Source organism: Dendrobates tinctorius, unplaced genomic scaffold (genome assembly GCF_039654945.1).
Source record: "Dendrobates tinctorius isolate UK_male_01 unplaced genomic scaffold, ASM3965494v1 ptg000062l, whole genome shotgun sequence".
Classification (NCBI taxonomy): domain Eukaryota; kingdom Metazoa; phylum Chordata; class Amphibia; order Anura; family Dendrobatidae; genus Dendrobates; species Dendrobates tinctorius.
This window is the reverse complement of record NW_027361730.1, coordinates 35,495,685-35,504,266: the sequence shown is the minus strand read 5'-3', so window position 1 is coordinate 35,504,266 and position 8,582 is coordinate 35,495,685. Positions and strand designations below refer to the sequence as shown.

General features: G+C 46.7%; 1 pseudogene; it reads right to left on the bottom strand.

The window, feature by feature from the left end:
* Positions 1-258: 258 nt before the first annotated feature.
* LOC141093117 (serine/arginine-rich splicing factor 9 pseudogene) lies at positions 259-773 on the bottom strand (annotated as a pseudogene).
* Positions 774-8,582: the final 7,809 nt, after the last annotated feature.

Genomic DNA, 8,582 nt, shown 5'->3' with positions numbered 1-8,582 from the left:
ATCTGATAAGCACACACTATGTTACATGGTATATCATTGTGCAAGTCAGCCTTCTAGACCCACCAGAATCCACACTTAAATCCACAAGCCAAATATACAGACAAATAGTCAATTCATCCAGGCCTGGTAAAACATAGCCATCTGGGCAATTAAGATATACTCTGGTTTCTTCACATTGCTCCCCCATCTTAATTAACCAGACGTGATAGGGTTCCTGTCATCCTTCTCTGCTTGTCGGGACAATCCATTAGCATGTCTTTAAACAGAGACACGAATGTAAGAGGTCTCACCTTTAGGAGAACAAAACTTTGTATCATCCAGTTTCCTCAAAGCATATTCCATGTCGTCCTTGCGAACAAACTCCACAATCCCTGTGCCATCCTTGTGCACATCAGCATAGCAGACATCTCCAGCTTTTCTCATATGATCTTTTAGATCCTGCCAACTTCCCAAGGGGGAAAGCTCTGAGGCGAGGACTCTGTATTCAGTTCGCTGAGAAAGTAATCCGTTCCTCCAGCGGAGTCCTTCATAACCTCCCCGTGGTCTCCTGCATGACCTGGCAAACTGCACATGTAAACAAGAACAAAACTTGTATCCATTGCTTCCACTCACAGCGTTTTCCGCCTCCTGTGGATCCTGGAAGGTGATGAAGGCGAATGATGGGGCCCTGCCTCCCCCATGGTTCTTCAGCTTGATGGAACGGATCCTCCCATACTGATGGAACAACTCCTCCAGCTCCTTCTCTTGTACATTGCCCTTAAATTGCCCACAAAAATATGCACATTTCACAAGCGCTGACCCCCAGTCCTGGAGAAGTCCCCTTGGCAGTCTGGTAAATGGAGTTCTGTTGGTACAATATCTGGGCTGGTTAGGGTGATGGAAGACCCAGTGTTCTGAGGTCCCTGGGCCTCGATATCACTGACCTTGACTGGCTGACAGTGGCTATGGAGGTTGGCTGGTGTAGAGTGGTCAACCTGCCATATAGTGTGAACAGGGTATATCACTTCATCCTTTGTTGTGGTTTCCCAGGGGTAGTGACCCTCAGACCCTGGTGGCTTGTCTTGACAGACATTGACTGGATTTGCCAGCAGAGGGGCTCCAGGCATGGGGCCCTGGCCTTGGAAGCAATCTTTGGCAATGTGTCCAAGGCGCCCACATGTATAGCAGCGCCGTGAGTTAGGCAACTCACAGGTGCTGCTGGTAACCCTTTGGCCTGATGGTCAAATCCTTGGTTGAAGGGACTTCTTGGATTGGTGGGCATATCGTTTCTCCAGCGGGGTCGGTTGGCTGTAAACTCGTCAGCCCATCGGGCTGCTTTGTTGTGAGTTCATTTTCCCCTTCACCATTGAGGTCTGATGAACTCCCTCTTCTGGTGAAGGAAGGTAGTGAGGCTGATTACCAAGCATCTGGGCAGGATGATGATGACTGGGTGACTTGAATTGCTGACTGGATATAAGTCAGCCGACGCCCTTCTGCCTTGCTGGTGATCTCTCTGAGGGATTCTAGACCAGTCTGATTCCTGCTCCTCAAAAGCTAAGTTTTCTGCTGTGCTTTTTGCATTTTTGTTTTGGTTTTTGTTTTGCCTTGTTTTTCTGGATTTCTGCCATTCCCTGCTGGGGTGAGCTGAATTCCTTTTTGCTCTGTCTTCAGAAAATACCTGAGTACTGATATAGTCTTTTTGAAGCCTAGCGTCTTCAGGGCTTTTTTCTCTATCAGCTGTTGGCTCTTGCTTTGATAGGGTTTTGGCGGATTACAGACAGCAGCTTTTCTATCCTGTCCTATGTAGTTAGCTTGGGCCCCATAGTTTGCTCAGCCTATCTTTCTATCTGTGTGAGTGTTTTTTCATCTTGCTTCACCGTCATTATATGTTGGGGGCTGCCTATTGCTTTGGGGTCTACTCTGGGGCAGTTTAGATTTCCCTTTCTGTCTTTAGGCTATGTAGTTCTCCGGCTGTGATCGAGGGGTCTAGGGCACCGTAGGAAGCCCCCACGGCTACTGCTAGTTGTTGTTTATAGGTTCAGGGGTCTGTAATCCGATAGCTGCCAACTTCTCAGGTTTTCTGGACTTAGCTAGTATTTCTGTTTTTGTCTCCTACGGTGACTCATTCATAACACTGCTTGCTCTGGGGTGTCGGGCTTCCGGTCGGCTACCCACTCTCGAATTCTGGGGCCATCTTCTCCATAAGTTGCTCAAGCACAATCACATCCCGAAGGGCAGCAGCAGAGTGGGCAGCCCTACCGTCAAGCCAGCGGTTGCAGTGTCTCCGAAGTTGACTGCCAAATTCTACATAGGAGACCCCCTGGCAAGACAATGCCCAGAACTTCGTGCGATATCTCTCTGGTGTAATGGTAAAAAGTGCCAGCAGGGTGTTCTTTTTTTTTTTTAAACCAAAGATTTTTATTATATTCAAATGTCGTTATAATTACATTCAAGCAAAGCTTTCAAATCATCTCCATTGCATATAGAAGAATACACGACATTCAATTTCCTCCCCGTCATAAGCCAGCAGGGTGTTCTTAATAGTCTCATAATCCTGGCAGTATTGAGACCCAAGTGACCGGGCAGCATCCCGTGCCCGACCAGTCAAACTAGTCCACAGGTATTTAGCCCAATCAGCTATGGGCACCTGGTGCATCAGCACTAGAGTCTCAAAATCATGCAGAAGTTCATCGACTTCGGTGTTTGACTCATTAAACACTGGTACGTCTCTGTAGCGGAGCTGCATTATTTGTTGGGGAAGTACCATGGGGGTAGAGTTCGATGCTGGCTGTAAGGGTACTGGAACTCCCAAGACTGATTCCATAACACAAGCTCTTTCACCGATTGAGGCTCCAGGTCCCAATGCAACCCACAACTCCTGGATTCGGACTGCAGGTGACTGGGTAGATTCCAGACCGGCACAGGGTCCTGGTTCTGGCAATTCCTCTGAGTCCATCTCAGCAGAGTTTTCATCCTCCACAACGTTCTGGGTATCCCAACGAACTACTTCGTTGATCAAATCCGAACGAGTGTCCGTGGTCCGGTATTCAATACGTCGTAGTTGGCACAGCTCCTGTAGTTGTCGTTTTTTTGTTACGGCTATACATCCACTACGGTCCTCTTCCCAAGGCCAAGATGGTGGGGTTGGACGTGGTGCAGTCTGAAACCTACTGTGTATGCCCCATCAATGGTCTGCTGGGTCTGTCTGTATGCCTCCCTGGTTGTGAAGCCCTGGACGGTGTCTATGAACACCAGTCCCCTGCAGCTCCCCCGGTTCCGCCGGGCTGAGTAGTATACCACTGCTGACACCAAGTGTGGAGAAACGGGGTCAGAGGGTGTTCTCGTCCGCTGGCCCGGCTGCCTTTAGAATGACTGCATGGACCAGGGCTCATACCAATGAGCGCCCGCTCTATCTCCCCCTGGGCAACATACTACACAGACAACGCAGGGTTAGGGTAAAACAGTGTGACAATACTTTATTGAACCACAACACCCAGTAGCAAACAGAACAATTCCAGCAATTTCCCCAAGATGGTGCACATTACAAGGTCTCTCCCCTCCGCTGACTCAACGGGATGCTAGTGGATGTTATGTCAGAGCTCCCAGGGTCGCTATTCCACCTGTGATAACACACAGAGAGGAGGTTACGACAAGCGTAGGGAGAGCAGTCCTGTGTTCTTTCAGCCGGGTCTGACATACCCTCAGCTGGGATCCTGAACAGTTTCTTGTCCGTTAAGTGTGTAGCAGAATGTCCGGCTAGTAGCTCTATATGATGAGATGAGACCCTGTCTCTCTGTCTCAGGGTCTTTTATACCCAAGGCAGGTAAGCTATTAGAATTACACAGTGTCCTTCAGTACACCCTCACCCTTTCCCTATCTACAAGCAAGTCAACAAACTGATTCCAGAATATAAACAAACATCTGATAAGCACACACTATGTTACATGGTATATCATTGTGCAAGTCAGCCTTCTAGACACACCAGTGTCCACTAGTGTTGAGCATTCCGATACCGCAAGTATCGGGTATCGGCCGATACTTGCTGTATCGGAATTCCGATACCGACTTCCGATATTTTTTCAATATCGGAATTCGGCATCGGAATCGGAAGTTCAAAATGATTGACAGCCTGACGTCATCATGATGCGCGGTGTGTGCGCATCATGATGCGCCGTCATTTCGGGCCTTCCGGGGGTCTCTGCCGGCCTGCCGGGGGGCTGTGCCGGCCTGCCGGGGGGCTGTGTGGACTGCCCGGGGTCTGTACCGGCCTGCCGGGGGGCTGTGCCGGCCTGCCGGTGGTCTGTGCACCCTGTGGGGGTCTGTACCGGCCTGCCGGGGGGCTGTGCCGGCCTGCCGGGGGGCTGTGCTGATGTCCGGGGGTCTGTGCAAGCATCGTCCGATGGGACTACAAGTCCCATCGGGCGATGCCTGCTACCATGACAGTGATTGACACATTAGCCAATGATGGGACAGTAGTAGTCCCATCATCCGGCTAATGTGTTAAATGTTAAAAAAAAAAAAAAAAAATACTACATACATACTACATGCATGCTACATACATACTACATGCATGCTACATACATACTACATATATACTACATACATACTACATACATGCTACATACATACTGCATGCTACATACATACTACATACATACTACATGCATGCTACATACATACTACATATATACTACATACATACTACATACATGCTACATACATACTGCATGCTACATACATACTACATACATACTACATGCATGCTACATACATACTACATATATACTACATACATACTACATACATACTGCATGCTACATACATACTACATACATACTACATACATACTACATGCATGCTACATACATACTACATATATACTACATGCATGCTACATACATACTACATGCTACATACATACTACATATATACTACATACATACTACATACATGCTACATACATACTGCATGCTACATACATACTACATACATACTACATACATACTACATGCATGCTACATACATACTACATGCATGCTACATACATACTACATGCATGCTACATGCATGCTACATACATACTACATGCTACATACATACCACATATATACTACATACATACAATACATTCATACAATACATACAAAGACATACAGTACATATAACATAGAGTAACATACTTACCAATACTTGTCACATTGTTCCCCGAAGCCATTGTCCAATGACGGAATTTCCCACACAGCAATGGCATAAAGTGAGACTAGGGACTTTTTTTTTTTTAAGTGGCGGAGGAATACAGTGCGGAAGGATACCTACCTTCCGTCATTGGATTCCTGCAGCCCGTAGAGAACGGCAGCATCATCTGATGCTGCAGTTCTCTACCCAAGATCGTCGTGGGACACACTCGTGGACTGCTTCGGATCGTGGGTGAGTATTTTTGTGGTTTGTTATGTTAATATTTATCCCGGAAAAGACAATGGCTTCGGGGAACAATGTGACAAGTATTGGTAAGTATGTTACTCTATGTTATATGTACTGTATGTCTATGTATGTATTGTATGAATGTATTGTATGTATGTAGTATATATGTGGTATGTATGTAGCATGTAGTATGTATGTAGCATGCATGTAGTATGTATGTAGCATGCATGTAGTATATATGTAGTATGTATGTAGCATGTAGTATGTAGCATGCATGTAGTATATATGTAGTATGTATGTAGCATGTAGTATGTATGTAGCATGCATGTAGTATATATGTAGTATGTATGTAGCATGTAGTATGTATGTAGCATGCATGTAGTATATATGTAGTATGTATGTAGCATGTAGTATGTATGTAGCATGTAGTATGTATGTAGCATGCATGTAGTATATATGTGGTATGTATGTAGCATGCATGTAGCATGCATGTAGTATGTATGTAGTATGTATGTAGTATATATGTAGTATGTATGTAGCATGTATGTAGTATGTATGTAGCATGCATGTAGCATGCAGTATGTATGTAGCATGCATGTAGTATATATGTAGTATGTATGTAGCATGCATGTAGTATATATGTAGTATGTAGCATGTAGTATGTATGTAGCATGCATGTAGTATATATGTGTTATGTATGTAGCATGTAGCATGCATGTAGCATGCATGTAGTATGTATGTAGTATATATGTGGTATGTATGTAGCATGCAGTATGTATGTAGCATGCATGTAGTATATATGTAGTATGTATGTTGCATGTAGTATTTATGTAGTATGAATGTAGCATGTATGTAGTATGTAGTATGAATGTAGCATGTATGTAGTATGCATGTTGTATGTATGTAGCATGTAATTTTTTTTTTTTTTTATTTTTTTTTTTACATTTAACACATTAGCCGGATGATGGGACTACTACTGTCCCATCATTGGCTAATGTGTCAATCACTGTCATGGTAGCAGGCATCGCCCGATGGGACTTGTAGTCCCATCGGACGATGCCTGCACAGACCCCCGGAGCCTGCACAGCCCCCCGGCAGGCCGGCACAGCCCCCCGGCAGGCCGGCACAGCCCCCCGGAGCCTGCACAGCCCCCCGGCAGGCCGGCACAGCCCCCCGGCAGGCCGGCACAGCCCCCCGGAGCCTGCACAGACCACCGGCAGGCCGGCACAGACCACCGGAGCCTGCACAGACCCCCTGGCAGGCCGGCACAGCCCCCCGAAAGGCCCGTACAGACCCCAGAGAGGCTGTACAAGGGCAGGAAAGGGTTTTTCTTATTCCGATACCGGAAGTCCCATAGACTTGAATGGGACTTCCGGTATCGGAATCGGCGATACCGATACTTTTTTTAAAGATCGGCCGATACCATCCGATACGATACTTTGAAGTATCGGACGGTATCGCTCAACTCTAGTGTCCACACTTAAATGCACAAGCCAAATATACAGACAAAAAGTCAATTCCTCCAGGCCTGGTAAAACATAGCCGTCTGGGCAATTAAGATATACTCTGGTTTCTTCACAGGTGGGTGTTGTGAACTCATTTTCTGGTCTGCCTCTGGTTTCTGGTGAGGGAGCTGGTTGTGCTGACAGAGGAGTTGTGAGTTCTCTTTCTGGGCTCCCTCTGGTGGTGGCAGGAGGTAGTGAAGCTGATCTAATTAACAGAGACCTGCCACCTGATAATGAGGAAGAGGATTGGACAGCTGGAGTCTCAGAATGGATTTAAGACAGCCGACTCCCTATTCCCATGCTGGTGATTTTTTCCTACCTCCTGAGGTCTTAGTTTCCAGCTCAGTTCCTGCCTTCTCAAGCTAAGTTGTTCTCTGCTTATGTTCTCATTTGATTTGGTTTGGTCTATTCAGTTTTTTGTGCAGTCAGCCAGCCCCGGCTGGGGCTGTGCTGAATTTCCACTCTTATGTCATTGTATGTGCTAGTTTGCTTTTTGTCTCTTATTAGATTGGGCTCTTTTTGCTCTGTTCTCAGAATATGCCAGAGTGCTGATATAGTGGGAGAAGTCTAGTGACTTCAGGGTATTTTTTGCTATCAGAAGTGTTGGACATTTTTGCAGGGTTTTTTGGCGTGATTGCAGACAGTATCTTTCCTTTCCTGTCCTTTCTAGTTAGTGTGGGCCTCATCATTTGCTCAGCCTATTTTCCTACCTGTGTTTGTGCCTTCATCTTGTCTCACCATCAATACATGTGTGGGGGCTGTCTGTTCCTTTGGGGTCTGCTCTGGGGCAGTTTAGATTTGCCCATTTCTTGCTTTAGGCTTATTTAGTCCTCCGGCTGTGACGAGGCATCTAGAATCATCGTAGGTATGCTCCACGGCTGCTGTTAGTTGTGTGGTTAGGATCAGGGGTCTGCAATCCGCGTAGTTACCAACCTCTCTGGTTTTCTGTGACTTAGCTTGGTCTTGTTTTCCTCCTCGATGACCCATTCATAACAGGTGGGTACTAGTACCAACAGCCGGTCTACTTCTTTAAAGGTCCTGACCGTGGCCCTTATATTATACGTGCGGCTCTGAGCGGCCTGGGCCTCCAACAGATGCTCCTTTACTATGGGCCGCACGATGGCAATCCGATCCTGCATTTTTGTTACATACTCAATGGCACTCTTATGGGGAGTGGGCTCCTGTTCCCACGTCTCTTTGCCTACATCTACCAATCCTCTTGGGTGCCTGCCATACAATAGCTCAAATGGGGAGAACCCTGTTGACGCCTGCGGTACATCGCGAATGGCGAACATTAGATAGGGCAGTAACATGTCCCAATCCCTCCCATCCTTGGCAATTACCTTTTTGAGCATGGCTTTGAGGGTCTTATTAAACCTCTCCACCAACTGACGTGCGTAACTGTTTGATTTGGAGCAGCTTACACAGCTCCTTGGTCACCTTAGACATAAATGGAGTACCTTGATCGGTAAGGACCCCCTTGGGTAGCCCTAAGTGACAGAACATGGCGAACAGTTCATGGGCTATTAGTTTAGCCGAAGTGTGGCGGAGGGGTATCCCCTCTGGGTACCGGGTGGCGTAATCTACGACTACTTATATGTGCTGGTGGCCCCGGGCGGACTTTACTAATGACCCTACCAGATCCATCGCAATCCGCTCAAAAGGTACCTCTATAAT